The 16078-nt window shown below is 42.1% G+C and overlaps 1 protein-coding gene across 1 annotated transcript in view; it reads right to left on the reverse strand.

The window, feature by feature from the left end:
* LOC144590555 (mitotic spindle assembly checkpoint protein MAD1-like) overlaps positions 1-16072 on the reverse strand; it is a 139898-nt gene extending 123826 nt beyond the window's left edge. Inside the window, exon 1 of the mRNA XM_078395082.1 lies at positions 16031-16072. The gene's annotated coding sequence lies outside the window, so the exon portion shown is untranslated. The remainder of the gene's footprint in view (positions 1-16030) is intronic.
* Positions 16073-16078: the final 6 nt, after the last annotated feature.

Raw genomic sequence — 16078 nt, forward strand, 5'->3', positions numbered from 1 at the left:
AGAGGTTTGCACCCAACAGGTCCTCGAGTCGCTCTTTACGCCACGATGGCTGCCCGGGGCCAGGGTGAGTGGCTCCCTCTCCCCTTACCTCACCCCCCTCGTCCACACCCGGCCCCGGGGGAGAGTCCCCGGCCAGCAACGGGTCCACGGGTCGTCAGTTGGGGGAGGGTTGCCAGGCCCGCAGGAGAGGTTTGGACGGAGGGTTGCTGGGCCTGCGGGAGAGGTTTGGACCCAATGGGTCCACGCCTGTCAAGTATGATTTAAATATTATGCAAGCACGTATCACCAGATTCAAGAGCAGCTTCTTCCCCGTTGATATCAGGCCTCTTGAATGTCGTCTCTTATGCTAAGGATTAATTCCATATCTTCCAATCTACCTTGTTGAGACTTTTTGCACTTTTTTTTTATCTGCACCTTCTCTGGAGCTGTTACACCATATTCTGCACTCTGTTCATTTTCTCTTTACCACTCGTGCATGGGATGATTTATCTAGAGAGCATGCTGAACAAAAGTTTTTTCTACTGTATCCCTGTTCACATGGCAAGAATAAACTAATACCAATGTAAGTGCAACGCCTTGGTAGTGATGCGACAAATCAAAAGCAATGCTAGTTTGTCATTGGACTGTAATGCTACAAACTGCATAATATATCATAATTACAAGGGGTCATAAAATGGACTTTAATAAATTTGAAATAGAATAATTTACCAAGAGTATGTTAGAATTTGGGCTACTATCAACTGGATTGACTAAGACAAACATAATACAGGAAAAAACAAGATTTACATAACGGAGGAAGTAATTAGAGGCTGGAAAAATAGACTCCTGTGCAGTATGAGGATCTGTTGTCTAAAATGACCTGTGCGTGCTGCAGTTTCTATGCAGACATTGATTTATGGTGATGCAGCCAAGGGAAGTAAGAATGCTGACAACAAAGTCATTGAATAATGCATACTTTTGAAGGATATTCTCGAATTCTTTCTTTCAGTGTGATCATTTAATTTGGGAGTCATATCTCAGCTATAAACTCCTTTGTGTTTTAACATAACATTAAAAAATCGCAAAAGTACAGTACTGGAATAACTCAGCGGGTCAGGCAGCATCTCTGGAGAAAATGGATAGATGACATTTTAGGTCAGGACAGACCTCCCAACATTTGATTTTACAAATTCATAATTTTTACACCGACATACTCCACCTTGGAGCAGCAGCTTGTGGGAGAGAACCCCACAGTGACTGAGCGCGTCCTATCAGTGGCAGGGGCCTGAAGAAAGCGCTGTCCCCAGGGACTACAAAGTGAACCAGAATATGCGTTGGGTGAGGAAGGGCTCGCTGGTGCAGACCAGCGTCATCGTTATAAGGTAAAACAACACAAAGTGCTGGAGCAACTCAGCAGACTGAATCAGTCTGAAGAAGGGTCCCAACGTCACCTATCCATGTTCTCCAGATGCTGCCTGACCCGCTGAGTTACTCCAGCACTTTGTGCCCTTTTGTGTATTAACCGTCATTTGCCGTTCTTTGTTTCAACTACATACAATGATAATACCTTACTCAGTTATAACGGCCAATCAGCAACGACGGACACCATTGCCCCCCATGGTCCATTATAACTAGGGTTTACTGTACTTTATACTCTACCATCCAAAGTCATCAATGTACATAAAACAGGTTGAACCGATTTTCTGGCACCCTCGGTTCCAGAGCCATTCTGGATTATCCGGTTTTCTGTACCAACAGAAGCCACGTGATAATGAAATGACAATACACCCCTGGCCCGCTAATGACCTCCATCCCTTCTCCAAAGCACCATGGAATGCCAGAAATGTAAATAAAATAAATATAAAATGTAAACTGAATGTGAATGAAATGACTTGCCAACCCATCTCCATTTCTGTGTTATACTACTCAATGACCCTAACAACTCGTATCCAGATTCCTATCAAACTCCAGGTGAAAACATTTTTCTTCACATCTCCTCTAAATATTTTACCCCTTACCCAAAGCTATGCTCTCTAGCTTTAACACATCCACCAAGACAAAAAATTTCCACCAATCTCTACTTTAATACTTTTATCTGGTCTCTAATCCGTCTCTGATTTCCACCTCTGCAAGGAAAACTAACTCAGACTCTCCGGTCTTTCATGCTAGCTTTCAAGCTGCTTCAGAAAAGCAGCAAACATAATCAAAGACTTGTCCTGCTTATTCCTTCTTCTCCCTGTTCTTGACCAGCAGACTGTTTAGAAGCTTGAAAGCACGCACAACCAGACTCAGGACAGCTTCTTCCCCTCCGTTATCAGGCTTCTGCAGTCCTTCCATAAGTTAGGGTACTGTCCGATTGACCTCTACCACATTGCAGACATTGGACTTTGTCCATCGAACTGATACGCTACAGTGCTGAGAGCAATATTCTGCACTCTGAATCTTCCCCTTTACTCTATTGCAAGTATGACCTGATTGTATTTATGTATGGTTCATCTGATCTGCTTGGATAGCATGCAAAACAAAGCTTTCCACTGCACCTCGCTACACGTGATAATAATAAACCAAAACGTAAACTTCTGAAACAAAAAAGCAGAATAGGATTTGATGTTGTTTCAGCCTGCAACATTGGCTTTTGCCTCTACGCTGCCTCCACAATCAACGCTGCCTCCACAATCAACCTTGGCAGCATGTTCCAGGCATCCACCACCTCCTGTGTAAAATAACTTGCCCTGCACAGCTCCTTTAAACTTTGCCCCTCTCATCTTAAAGAACCATCCTCTGGTCTTTGTCATTTCTACCCAGGTAAAAATGTTTTGACAGTCTACCCTGTTTTTATCTTTCCTCATAAACACTTCATCCACAGCAATATCCTGGTGATCCTCGTTTACACCCTCTCTGGTGCAATGATTTGGCTGCAATTCTCCAGGAAGAACATTATTGTAGCCTGGCCAATGTTTTATAAATGTGTGCCCAAACTTCCCTGCTCTTACACTCAATGCCCCAACTAAAAGAGTGAAGTATCTCATACCTTCTTCACCATGACTCCACTTACGCTGCCACCTTCAGGGATCCTTTGATTTGAACACCAAGGTCCCCTGTTGCTCAATTTTTGAGGGGGTCCTAACATTCATTGCGCCTGTCCTACCCTGATTAGTCCTCCTAAGGTGCAACATTCAATTCCAGTTGCCATTGCTTGCCGTTCTACTTGCTCTTTTACCTTCTCCATTATCAATCTGGACATAATAACTTTCTCAATTGGGCTGTGTCAGTTTGGACTGAATCTAACAAATCAAGGAACATTTCCTGAACACATTTCAAAAATGTCTCCCTTTCATCACCATATGCTCCAATCAACACTGGAATAGGTGATGCCCCCCAAGCCCACCCCAATATTACCATTCTACAGTTCTAGTGAATATCTGGAATTCTGCGCAGATCTGCTTCTCTATCTCCCTCACAGAAATGAGGCAGCCTCACTTGCTTCTTAACTCAAACCACTAGATTCCACCATTTGGCCTGCCATGGCATCCATTTACCAGCATTTCATCTTTAAACAACGCTGTCAACATACCATTCTGAATGCTTTCTATCTGAGTGCATCATGCTCAATCCTGGTATTTGTTGAGCATTTCCAAACTTAACACTTCATTAGAAACCCATATAGGTATTTCTAGCTGCAACTCTCCAGCCTTATTACCTTATATTTTGCATTGAAATGCATGCGCTGTTAACCAACATTTATTTTTCTCAGTAGTCTCCCACCATTACAAAATCCAAGTAAAAAAATCCCACAAAGTGCTGGAGTAACAGTGGATGGGGCAGCATCTCTGGAGAACATGAATAGATGATGTTTCCGGTCAGGGCCCTTCTTCAGACTGATCTTGGTTGGAGGGGGATGGGGGGAAGGTGGAAGAGAAGTGGGGACAGGACAAAGCCTGGCAAATGATAGTTGGGGGGGTGTGGGGGGAGGGGTGGTTGATTGGCAAAGGGTTGGACAAAGGCCAGAGACGATCAGTCAAAAAGTGTGAGATAAAGGTAGAAGAGGCAGAATTGTGAAGCCAGAGGAATAAACATAGGTGGAAGAGGATAGGGTAAAGGGAGAAACAAGTGTGAATCCACGTGGGGCACAGGGAAGAGAGGGCAGTCCAAAATGGCGGGTGAGAAGGAGTGGGTGGGTTGTTTTTAGGTGTGTTACCTGAAATTGGAGAGTTCAATGTAAGGTACAAAAGTGGAACATGAGATACTGTTCCTCCTGGTTGATCATGACCTCACTCTATCAGTAAGAGAATGGGAAGGGGAGTTAAAATGATGAGTGACTGGAAATCCAGGGGATAGTACCTGGGCCGGAGTTGGTTTCGGTGGGAAAGAACAAGTGAACCAAGAAATTGCAGAGGGAGCGGTCTCTGTAGAAGTCAGAAGGGATGGGAATGAGAAGATGTGACTGTTGGTGGGATCATGTTGAGGTGGCAGAAATGGTGGAAAATGGATGCAGAGGCTGGTGGGGTGAAATGTGAAGACAAGGGAAACTCCATCCTTGTTCCATCTGGGGGGAGGAGGAGCGAGAGCAGATCTACGGGAAACAGCGGATACGTGGGTGAGGGTTCTAACTATGACAGCAGGAGGGAAACCACATTTACTAAAGATCTCAAATGACCTAAAATAGAAAGCCTCATCCATGGAGCAGATGCGGTGGATGCGAGAAATTGAGAGAAGGGCAAGAGGCAAGGTGAGAGGAAGCATAGTCCAAATAATTGTGGGACTAGGTGGGTTTGTCGTAGGTTTCAGTCGATAGTCTGTCCTCTGTGGTGGAGAGAGAGAGATCAAGAATGGGAAGAAAGATGTCAAATATGGTCTATGAATTTGAGGGCAGGGTGGAGGATAGTGATAAAATGAATTAAATCAATGAGTTCTCCATGGGTGCAGAAGGAAACACGATGCTGTCATCGATGTAGCGGAGAACATTGTGGGATGGTGCCAGCATTTGTTTGGAATAAGACTTCGAAGTAACAAACAAAAATGTTAGGCATAGCTGGGACCTATGCAAGTGCTCATGGTCATACCTTTTCCTTGAAGAACGTGAGAGGAGTCAAAAGAGAAGTTATTGAGGGTGAGAACAAATTTCTCCAGGAGGAGGAAGAAAGTGTTAGTAGAGGGAAACTGATTTGGTCTCTGTTCAAGGAAGAACCAGAGAGCCTTGTGACCTTCTTGGTGGCGGATGAAGTTCAAGGAAGAACCAGAGGGCCTTTTCTTGGCATAAATGCAGGGGGGGTTTGGCCAGTGTACTAAGTGACAACAATTCAAAATGATTCATTGGAAGCATGTAATATGGTCAATTCACCATTGTAGAATCCTTAAATGATTTGTGAAAGCTTGTGATCGCGCACAGTTTAAAAAAAATTCACAGCACAATATACATTTTCCATCACCTCAATACTCTTATGAATAGCTGGATTTAGTCCTTCTTCTGCATGTTGATTTCGTAACTAGTCCTATGCTGCCACCTGCATCATCAAAGAATTTAACTCGAGTTGAAAAATAAACCTAATTCATATAACAAGATAAATAATAAAAGGTTCATAGAAACGTATAATTGTTGGACATTCAATCATACCATGATCGTCTTACTCAGCAACTTTAGCATTCATGAGCTAATGACCTGTAGTCAAGAACTGTTTCCAGCAAAAACACAGGACCTTTGCAATTTACGACAATTAAACTGTAACCTCTGAAGGATGATTCATTGTCCTCTATCCAGACAAGAGGCTGAATGATATCGTGTTTGTGAATGCAAAGTAAGAAACATCAACTTCCAAGGGACTTTTATCACATGTAGCTTTGTAAATATTTCAACTTTGAATCAAGGTAAAATTTCAAATGTTATCTCAACTACAAAGCTATAACATTATGCAAATTAAATCATTATTGAATTGGAGGCCGTTAACAACAACAATGCTTAGATTTCTGTATACCTCTCCTGTGGCAGTCTCTCAGCATTGAGGATCACTTCACAGGTTATATGGGTTCCAAGGTGACTAATAGATTTAACAAGGGAAGCATGACTCTTCCACAAACAGGCCAGGTGATTGATGGGATGGGCCTTTAGGTAGTTTGTGAGATGGTGCACCATTTCTACTATTTTATGCAAGGTTTCGATGTGTTACCAATACATGGCCTCAAAATTCACAATTCTATCTTGTTTGTTCCTTCTCCACTGGAAGCATGGTATGCTGAGATATGCCAAGTGATATGCCAAGAATCAATATACACAAGTCCTCTACCGATTTTCTGGTACCCTTGGATCTAGAGCCTTTCGGGGTTATCCGTTTTGCCGGACAACAGAGGTCACAACCTCCGAGAGTAGTCAAACGATACCGGAAAGGGCCACCTAGGCCGCCAAGGAGCCGAGATACTGGCCCATCAGCCTCATAGGTTGGCTATGGGGATGGAGCTGCCATCTCCGGCCAGGCCAGAGTTTCAGAGCCCAAGATGCAGGGGGTAAATTCGACCCGCCGAACAGCCTCAGAAGTCCCGATGAGGTAGAGAGGTTTGCATGATACAGCCACCTTTAGTTAGCCTGCACCCTTTGTGCAGATCTCAATGGCCAACCTCTTATTTTGGGACTGTAGTTCCAGACCCACTAACCAAGAATAAGATAATGTCTGCATCCATCCTGTCAAAACCCTAAGACATGTACATTTTAATGAGAGAGGGGATGGCAAGGTGGTGGCAGAGCGTGGCAACTCTTTGCGTGCCAACTAAGTGTAACTAGGGCGTCAGTGCTGGGATCTGGACTTTATAGAGGAGATTAATGTTGGCGCAACTAACCCACCAGCATGGTTGGAGGGTTTTGCAGAGATAGTGATAATGGTATTTTGGTGCCTTCAGTACATATTCAAGTCACAGATAACCTGCCGGAATATTCTCTGTGCCGGGTGGATCTTGATATTCAAACACTATTTTCCTCAATCATTCAAAGACGATGTTGGTGCTTTTTAGGGATTGGCAATTTCATTTTCATTGCCAGCCTTCACTGGCTTCCAGGAATGTTCACTGCACTCCCTTCAATTGCGAGTACATCCTTCCTTAGTTCACAAGACTTGGAAGCTTCTTTAGGTATGTTAAGAGAAAAAGATTAGTAAAGACAAATGTGGGTCCCTTGAAGGCCGAAACAGGTGAAATTATTATGGTTAACAAGGAAATGGCAAAAGAGTTGTACAGGTACTTCGGATCTGTCTTCATAAAGGCAGACACAATCTCCCAGATGTATTAGAGGACAGAGGATATAGGGAGACAGAGGAACTGAAAGAAAATTGCATTAAGCAAGAAATAGTAATGGGTAGACTGATGGGACTGAAGGCTGATAAATCTCCAGGGCCTGAAAGTCTACATCACAGGGTACTCAAGGAGGTGGCTCTAGAAACCGTGGACGCATTGGTGATCATTTTCCAATGTTCTATAGATTCAGGATCAGTTCCTGTGGATTGGAGGGTAGCTAATGTTATCCCACTATTCAAGAAAGGAGCGAGAGAGAAAAGGGGGAATTATAGACCAGTTCACCTGAAGATGCTGGAGTCAATTATAAAGCGGCAATAATGCACATTTGGATAGCAGTAAAAGGATTGGTCCAAGTCAGCATGGATTTATGAAGGGGAAATTCTGCCTGACTAATCTTCTGAAATTTTTTGAGGATGTGACAAGTAAAATGGACGAAGGAGAGCCAGTGGATGTAGTGTACCTAGACTTTCAGAAAGCCTAAGGTACCATACAGGAGGTTGGTGAGCAAAATTAGAGCACTGGAGAAATTAGAGCATTAGAGCAAAGAGTTGGAATAAACGGGTCCTTTTCAAAATGGCAGGAAGTGGCGAGTGGAGTGCCGTAAGGTTCGGTGCTGGGGCCCACAACTATTTACAATATATATTAATGATTTGGATGATGGAATTAGAACTAACACTAGCATGTTTGCAGATGACACAAAGCTGGGTGGCATTGTGAACTGCGAAGAGGATGTTAGGAGGTTGCAGGGTGACTTGGACAGGTTGAGTGAATGGGCAGATGCATGGCAGATGCAGTATAACGTAGATAAATGTGAGGTTATCCACTTTGGCAGCAAAAACAAAGAGGCAGATTATTATCTCAATGGTGTCAGATTAGGTAAAGGGGAAGTGCAACGAGACCTGGGTGTCATACACCAGTCACTGAAAGTAAGCGTGCAGGTACAGCAGCCAGTGAAGAAAGTTAATGGCATGTTGGCTTTCATAACAAGAGGATTTGAGTTTAGGAGTAAAGAGGTCCTGCTGCAGTTGTATCAGGCCCTGATGAGACCACATCTGGAGTATTGTGTGCAGTTTTGGTCTCCTAATTTGAGGAAGGACATCCTTGCTATTGAGGCAGCGCAGCGTAGGTTCATGAGGTTAATCTCCGGGATGGAGGGACTGTCATATGAGGAAAGACTGGAAATACTGGGCTTGTATTCACTGGAGTTTAGAAGGATGAGAGGGAATCTTATAGAGACGAATAAAATTATAAAAGGACTAGACAAGGTAGATGCAGGAAAAATGTTCACAATGTTGGGGGAATCCAGAACCAGGGGCCACAGTCTAAGAATAAAGGGGAGGCCATTTAAAACTGAAGTGAGAAGAAACTTTTTCACCCAGACAGTTGTGAATTTGTGGAATTCTCTGCCACAGAAGACAGTGGAGGCCAATTCACTGGATGAATTTAAAAGAGAGTTGGATAGTTTCTCATTCTCTAAGATGATCTTCTTTTTGAATAGTTATGGACATTCATCCTTTGATAACCTTTTTTGTACTATGTCTATATTTATTTGTGTTTTAGATTCTACTTTCTATTACCTGCTAGTCTATCCTCGCTCATCACCCATCAGAGATGTCACCTGACCCGCTGAGCTATTCCAGCTCTTTGAGGGGGCTAATGGAATCAAGGGATATGGGGAGAAGGCAGGCACAGGTTACTGATTGTGGAGGATCAGCCATGATCACAATGAATGGCTAGCTCGAAGGGCCAAATGGCCTCCTCCTGCACCTATTTACTATGTTTCTAAGACCTAATCTGTACACAATATCCATAAGCAGTCTGACAAGGCCACTACCTTGTTTTTTTCCCCCTCTCTCTTTCCTGTGCATATTCCCCACCCCAATGCTTACTTACCTATTTCTCCCATTGTCCAACCTCAGTCACACTACCTTTTTCACTCATTCGTATGCTCATCTCCCATCCCCAAGTCCCACATTCAAAATTATTCCTATTACCTTGTACTCTCATTTTGTTTGATAATCGTCCGTGTGGTGTCTCAGGGTCTGCCTCCCGAAACTCCAAATACACATTAGCGGCCGCTTCCTTATCTATGCTGCTACTTGCAACATCAAAAATTCCAGCAATTTGTAAACATGATAAACATTTCATAGACCCATACTGACTCTGCCTAATCCTGTTATTATTTTTAAGCGCCTTGTTACCTTTTTCTTAATAATAGATTTCAACATATTCCCCATCACCAATGTCGACTAATTGGTCAGTGCTTCCCTGTTTTCCCTCTTCCTTAAATAGCTACATCTATTTGCTACTTTCCAGTTTGAATTTTTTAAAATGACAACCAGTGCATCCACGATCTCATTAGCTATCTTGTTCAAAACTCTAGGGTGCAAGTCATCAGGTCCTGGGGATTTATTGCTTTTCAGTCCTAATGATTTCTTCTTCCACTCCCGACACGTTGCTTTCCATTATATCCAGGAAAACATGCTGTCTTCTTCTGTGAAGATGACTATATATTTTTTTTAAATTGTCTTCCATTTCCTTATGATTGACAATATCTTCTCTTATTTGAGTCTCCAGGATAGTCTCATTAGCTTACTGATCTATTCGTTTTTACATCGCCATAGAAGCATTCTCAACCTGTGTTTGTGAACTCATCATCCACCTCTCGTATTCCGCATTGCTTTTCTTATTAATGCATTTCCTCTCCTTTGCTGAATTCAGTTTATTACTCTTCCGTGAGCATCATATATCTTTCCCTTTATTTCTCTTTATAACTACAGTAGACTGTTGATTTTTGCCTTTTGAGAAAATATGTTAATCGTAAACTATAAATTAATTTCAATGTTAGTCTTTGCTTGTTTACTGTCTTTACTTCTTAGTTTCTGAAACTAAACTAGCATGCTTCACACTTTTGTAGTTTGCTTAATTTAGATTTATGATTTTGATTTCAGATCAAAGTAAATCAATTTCAGTATTTATAAAAAAAACTATCTTAATATTGTCATTTTTCACAAAGCCCCCTTAACGATCAAATTACTGACTTTTGCATTGCATTGCATTCCACAAAATCTAAAAAAGGTATTCTATAATAATCTTCTGAATTTGTTCAGAATTGTTCAGCACTCTTGTTCAGTATTTTGGTCCATAAATCAATCCTTATGCACTCAATGAATTTGTCCTCCGCACTATTACTGCAAATTTTGCTTTCCAATCTATTTGTAGATTACATGTAATTATTGTACAAAAACTTGACATGTACCTCTAACTTCATGTTTTATACGATGATCTGCAGGATTTGGGATCTATGTACAACTCTGAGCAATGTCTTCTGCCCCTTGTCATTTCTTGGCTCCACAAAAAATACTTAATTTTCATAAATGCATTCTGAAATCCTTCTCATCTGAATTTATCCCATTCATTTCTACCAGGGCTAACCCCCTCCTTTTCCATTTTGACTTTTTCTTCAAAAAGACAAATTCTCATTCCAGATTGTTTTGAAAACACAAGTCTGTAATGGCTTTTGGATCATACATATTTTTAGTTCTATTTATACGATCAGGAAAATAAGACACTTTTCCCGATCAAAATCAGTTCAAACCATTGAGGCAGAATTACTGAAGCTGAACACTCAGAAGAGTTCCAGTAATGAAAACAAATTTATAGCTGAGTACATGAGAAAGGAAAGAGAAACACTGCCCTGTAACTGAAACTGTTATATACAAGAAGATCTCCAACTTTTACTTGCCAAAAGTGAGGCATTTGTCAAATTTGAGCTAGATGCGATCTGAAGGAGGGTACCAATAAAGGTCATCCAGTTCTAACTGGAAAACAGGTGGCAAGTGCTCAGTTATCCTATCATAGCTCAACTTAATAAGAACTAATGACAGGGAAAATATAATAGGAAAGGACAGGAGCACCAGTTACTGGAGAGGCATCATCAGTTATGCATTAGTTCGAAAGTTAGAAACAAAAATGCCTACATTTGGTGAATTTTTAAATTAGACATTACAAGAACTGGTCGAGTACGGTCAATACCAAGAAATTGTGATTACGTCCTGACAGCTTCTGCTACCTTTTTTGTCATCTACATCTTTAATGGTCTCAGTTTATTCTATCTAATGTTGGTGCTTATTAACCATGTCATGTTACTCCATTGCAAAACTGCAATGCATTCATTATCTTCGTTCATAAAATACTGAATACATTTTAATTTATTTGCAATGACTTCATTCTTTAGTGCGTCTCTACCGCATCTGCTTCCGAGCTGAAGTTTTCCACACAAGGACGAGATGCCCTCGTTCTTCAGTGAACATGGTTTTCCCCTCTTCTGTCTTAGATGGGTCCCTCACTCTTGTTTGCTCTGTGTCTCTCAGTTCTGCTCTCGCTGCCGCTCTCCCCCCCCACCAGACGCAACAAGGGCAGAGTTCCCTTGGTTCTCATCTTTCATCTCACCAGCCTTCGCATCCAACATATCATTCTCCGACATTTCCATCACCAGTGTGATCCCAACACCAATCACATCTTCCCATCTCCACCCCTTTCTGCCTTCCACAGAGAGCGCTACCTCCGTAAATTACTCATCCCTTCCCATGCAAACCACCCCCTTCCCAAGGACTTTTCCCTTCAACTGCAGGAGATGAATGAATGAATGAATGAATGAATGAATGAATGAATATCTGTCCTTATACCTCCTCCCTCGACTCCATCCATGGACCCCGTTAGTCCTTCCAGGTGAGACAGAGGTTCACATGCACCTCCTCTAACCTCATCTACTGCAACGGGTGTACCCGACGTGGGCTCCTGTACATTGGCGAGACCAAGAGTAGACTCGTTGACCATTTCACTAAACACTTACGCTCGGTCCGCCAAGGCCTCATGGATCTCCTTGTTGCTAGCCATTTTAACTCCCCTTACTTTTTTATCTTGGGCCTCCTCCAATGCCAGAGTGAGGCCACACGCAAATGTGAGACAAAGTGGAGGCTTGCGATGAATAAACTTATGCAAGGCCTACAAATGAGGAACAGTAAAACTTTATCTTTAAACAAAGAACAGTTACTGGATAGGGTTCTGAGGGATATGATATCCATGCATTTGGAAAGATAGAGGTTGATTAGGAACAGACAGAGTGATTTTGTGCATTTGAGATCTGTTTCATGAATTTGATTGAGTTTTTTTGAGGAAGTAATCGAAAGGTTGATGATGGCAGCACCATAGATGGAAGTCTATATGGACTTCAGAAAGGCTTTTGATAAGGTTCCCCATGGTAGGCTGCTCTGAAAGGTTAGATCACATTAAGTTGGAAAGCGTGCAAATACTTACGAGGCTGAGGCCAGGGCCTGAGCTACAGTATAAGGAGAGGCGAGGCAGGCTAGGACTTCATTTCTCGTAGCAAAAAAAGCTGAGTGGTAATCTTAAAGAGGTGTATAAAATCATGAAGGGAACAGATGGGTGAATGCACAGAGTAAAACACGAAGTGCTTGATGCAGTCTTTTTCCCAGGAGAAGGTAATCAAGAAGTCGATCAGCCATGATCACAATGAATGGCGGTGCTGGTTCAAAGGGCCGAATGGCCTCCTTCTGCACCTATTTTCTATGTTTCTAAGAACTAGAAGGCATAGGTTTAAGGTGAGAGTGTAAAGATTTAAAAAGAACCCGAGTGTAACTTTTTCATAGAGGGTTGTGGGTATATGGAACGAGATGCCAGAAGAAGTAGTTGAGACAGGTAGAATAATGACATTTAAAAAACATTTGGACAGGTAGATGGATGGGAAAGGTTTAGAGGGATATGGGCCAAACATGTGCAAATGGGACATTTTGGTTGGTTTGGATGAGTTGGGCAGAGGAGTATGTTTCTGTGTTGCATGATTCTAAGTCAAGAAACTATGAGACTTGGATTTAAAGTAAGTGGAAGAAGATGCAGAAAAGCATGAGTTAATGTTTTTTACCAAGAGTGGTGAGTATCTTGAACTCTGCTTGAATCGCTGCTGCACAAATTCTCAATACTTGGAGTTCTACCACCTGAGGCAATGGACTGAACTGAGAGGTGGGAAGTGGAAATACTTTACTTCGCTTGGTGTGGATATTATATCTGAATGGGCACATATAAAAAAATTCAATGCATCCATAAAACATCTCCTTAATTTTAAAGGCCTCTGTTGATACGCACCTCAGACTTTCTCATCCTGAAAAAGAACCCACCCTATATATACACACAGTCCATGAGACTGGGACAGAGCCTGTCACACAATAATTTAATTACTTAATAAGTAAATCAACAATATTCATTAAACAAAAAAGCTTGGGTATACTGTATTTACACATTTGATTGATCTCCACATAATATCAAAAGCAAACAAATTTCTCCTAGGCCATTACAAAATAGTAGTTACTCCATGAAAAAAAATGGAAGAGCATGGATGTCACTCATTCTATAATTATTGCCTGGTACTGCTCATAATAATTCAAGGATGGTCTAACTAAATTATTTACCTGTAACATAATTTTTAGTTTGTTTGATATAAAGGCCAGAATTTCATACAGTAGTGCTGGTCAACAAGTATATATGTGTCTAGAACTAACACATATTACCTTTGTTTTTTTGTTTCCCATTGTTTATTTTCCATTCTCACCCCTAGGGTTTCACACTTACCTCAGCTACCCTCATCCTCATTATATATCCATATAGTTCTAATTGTCCTATTTTAGATTGTCATAAAATCATACGGCAGAGAAACAGGCCCTCCTGCCCACCACTGAAGAAGATAACCAAAAGCTCAGTTGAAGAAAAAGATTTTAAGGACAAAACTAAAAGGAATTTGAAGGTCAGAGGAATTAGGGAAGACATTCCAGAAGTTAGGGTTTTGGGAACTCAAGGAAAGGCCGTAAATGAAGGAGAGATTCAATTTGGGGGATGGTTAAGAAGTCTGACGTGGAACTGACCTCTTCAGGTATTGCAGGGATGGAGGAGACGAGAGATTGGAAAAATAAATCAATGGGAAGAGGGTTGAAAACATGATAAATTTAAAATCAATGGACTGCTTAATCAAAAATCAATGCCTGTTGGTGGGCACAGGATCAATGGGTGCACGCAGATTTGGAGTTAGAAAAAAATACAGCCTTACAGTGTGTCAAAATAAGGGACCATGGCTGGAGTGTTTTGGAATTATCAAGTTGAAATGTAATAAATGTACAAACGAGGGTTTTATCAGTAAATGAGCCAGGTCAGTGTCAGTTGCAACAATATTCCATAATGGGCCACATCCTCTCCTCCCCAACCCTTTCCACCTTCCACAAAGACCACTCTCTCTTTGACTTTCTGGTCCACTCATCCCTCAACACCCACCTCTCCCTGATCCCTGGCAATTTCCCATGTGACTGCAGGAGGCACAACACTTGCAAACACAACACAACACTCTATGGGTGTCAGCAGTTATGGGGAGAAGGTAGGAGAATGGGGTTAGGAGGGAGAGATAGATCAGCCATGATTGAATGGCAGAGTGGACTTGGGCCAAATGGCCTAATTCTGCTCCTATCACTCATGATCTTATGAGCTTGCTCCTACAGTTTCTTCCTCACCCCCAACCAGAGACCTTCCAGGTTACGCGCTCCTCCTCCAACCTTGTTACTGAATTCGGTCCTCACGACGTGGTCTCCTCTACATTGGTGAGACCAAGCTCAGATCAGAAAACTGATTTGCAGAGCTATCTGGACTCTATCTAAATGACCATCTGAGCTCTAGGTTACATGTCATTTCAACCCCCTTCCCACTCCCACATTGACCAGTCCATCTCAGTTTTCTTCAATGCCAGGGCAAGGCCCAAAAGCCTGAGGAACAACACTTTACATTCTGTCCATAACCCAATTGTATAAATACGGAATTTTCTAATTTCATCAAATCTTCATCTCATATATTGCCTTCCCCACCTTCTCCTGTCCCACTGATCCACTTCCAGTCCTCCCATTTTGCTCCATTTCCCGTTCCCTTCCACCAGCCCCCGTTCCTGTCCCTCTCTCCTGGATCCATCTATTGACTGCTCACACATCACACCCTCCCCATCCCTCCCTCACCCAGCCACACAGTTTTGATTTGATCTGCCTTTGACCTCTGAATGAATGGTTCCTATGACACCCTTCCTACCGATCAGATTCCACCACTGGTAGCCTTGTGTTCCTGCCTATCACCTTCTTAGCTGTCTCTATTTTCACCTTCCCTAACGTGGCTCCATCTCCCTCCACCGATCATCAACCTGCCTCTGTCTCCAAACTCTATCCCTACTCCTCCCATAACTGGCTCCATATGCCCATCCCTCTTCAGCCTATTCATCACCCTCTGCCCCTGTCCTCTTTATATTGGCTATCTTCCCTTTCTGCATCAGGACTGGTTTCAACCCAAAACCTTGACAATTCCTTTTCACACGGAGATGAATTGAGCCAGTGGCTAATCAATAGATTTTGCAATAAGATTAGCAACAATGGCTTTGGTCTACCCAGTATTTACTTGAGAGGAAATTTTGCCTCATCTGGTGTGAGACATTGGATAAACAATCTGTCAGTTAGAAGTTAGTACGGGGCATCAGAAGAACTGGGTTAGGTAGAAAGTGAGATCGGAAAATGACAAGTTTTCATGATGTTACATAAAACCCATGTATTGCCATATCTTTGTTAAAATTCACAACTGGCTATCTTTACAGTGAGCATCTTTATTGCAATGAACTAAACTGTCATTAGAAAGTTCATTGTTCTTTTTTATTGAGGATGCTGTCCTGTTATCCTACCTCAGCACATTCCCCTCATCATTGGTGATGCTCTTGTCAATTTGAGCA

The sequence above is a fragment of the Rhinoraja longicauda genome, unplaced genomic scaffold (assembly GCF_053455715.1).
Source record: "Rhinoraja longicauda isolate Sanriku21f unplaced genomic scaffold, sRhiLon1.1 Scf000204, whole genome shotgun sequence".
In the NCBI taxonomy this organism is placed as follows: domain Eukaryota; kingdom Metazoa; phylum Chordata; class Chondrichthyes; order Rajiformes; family Arhynchobatidae; genus Rhinoraja; species Rhinoraja longicauda.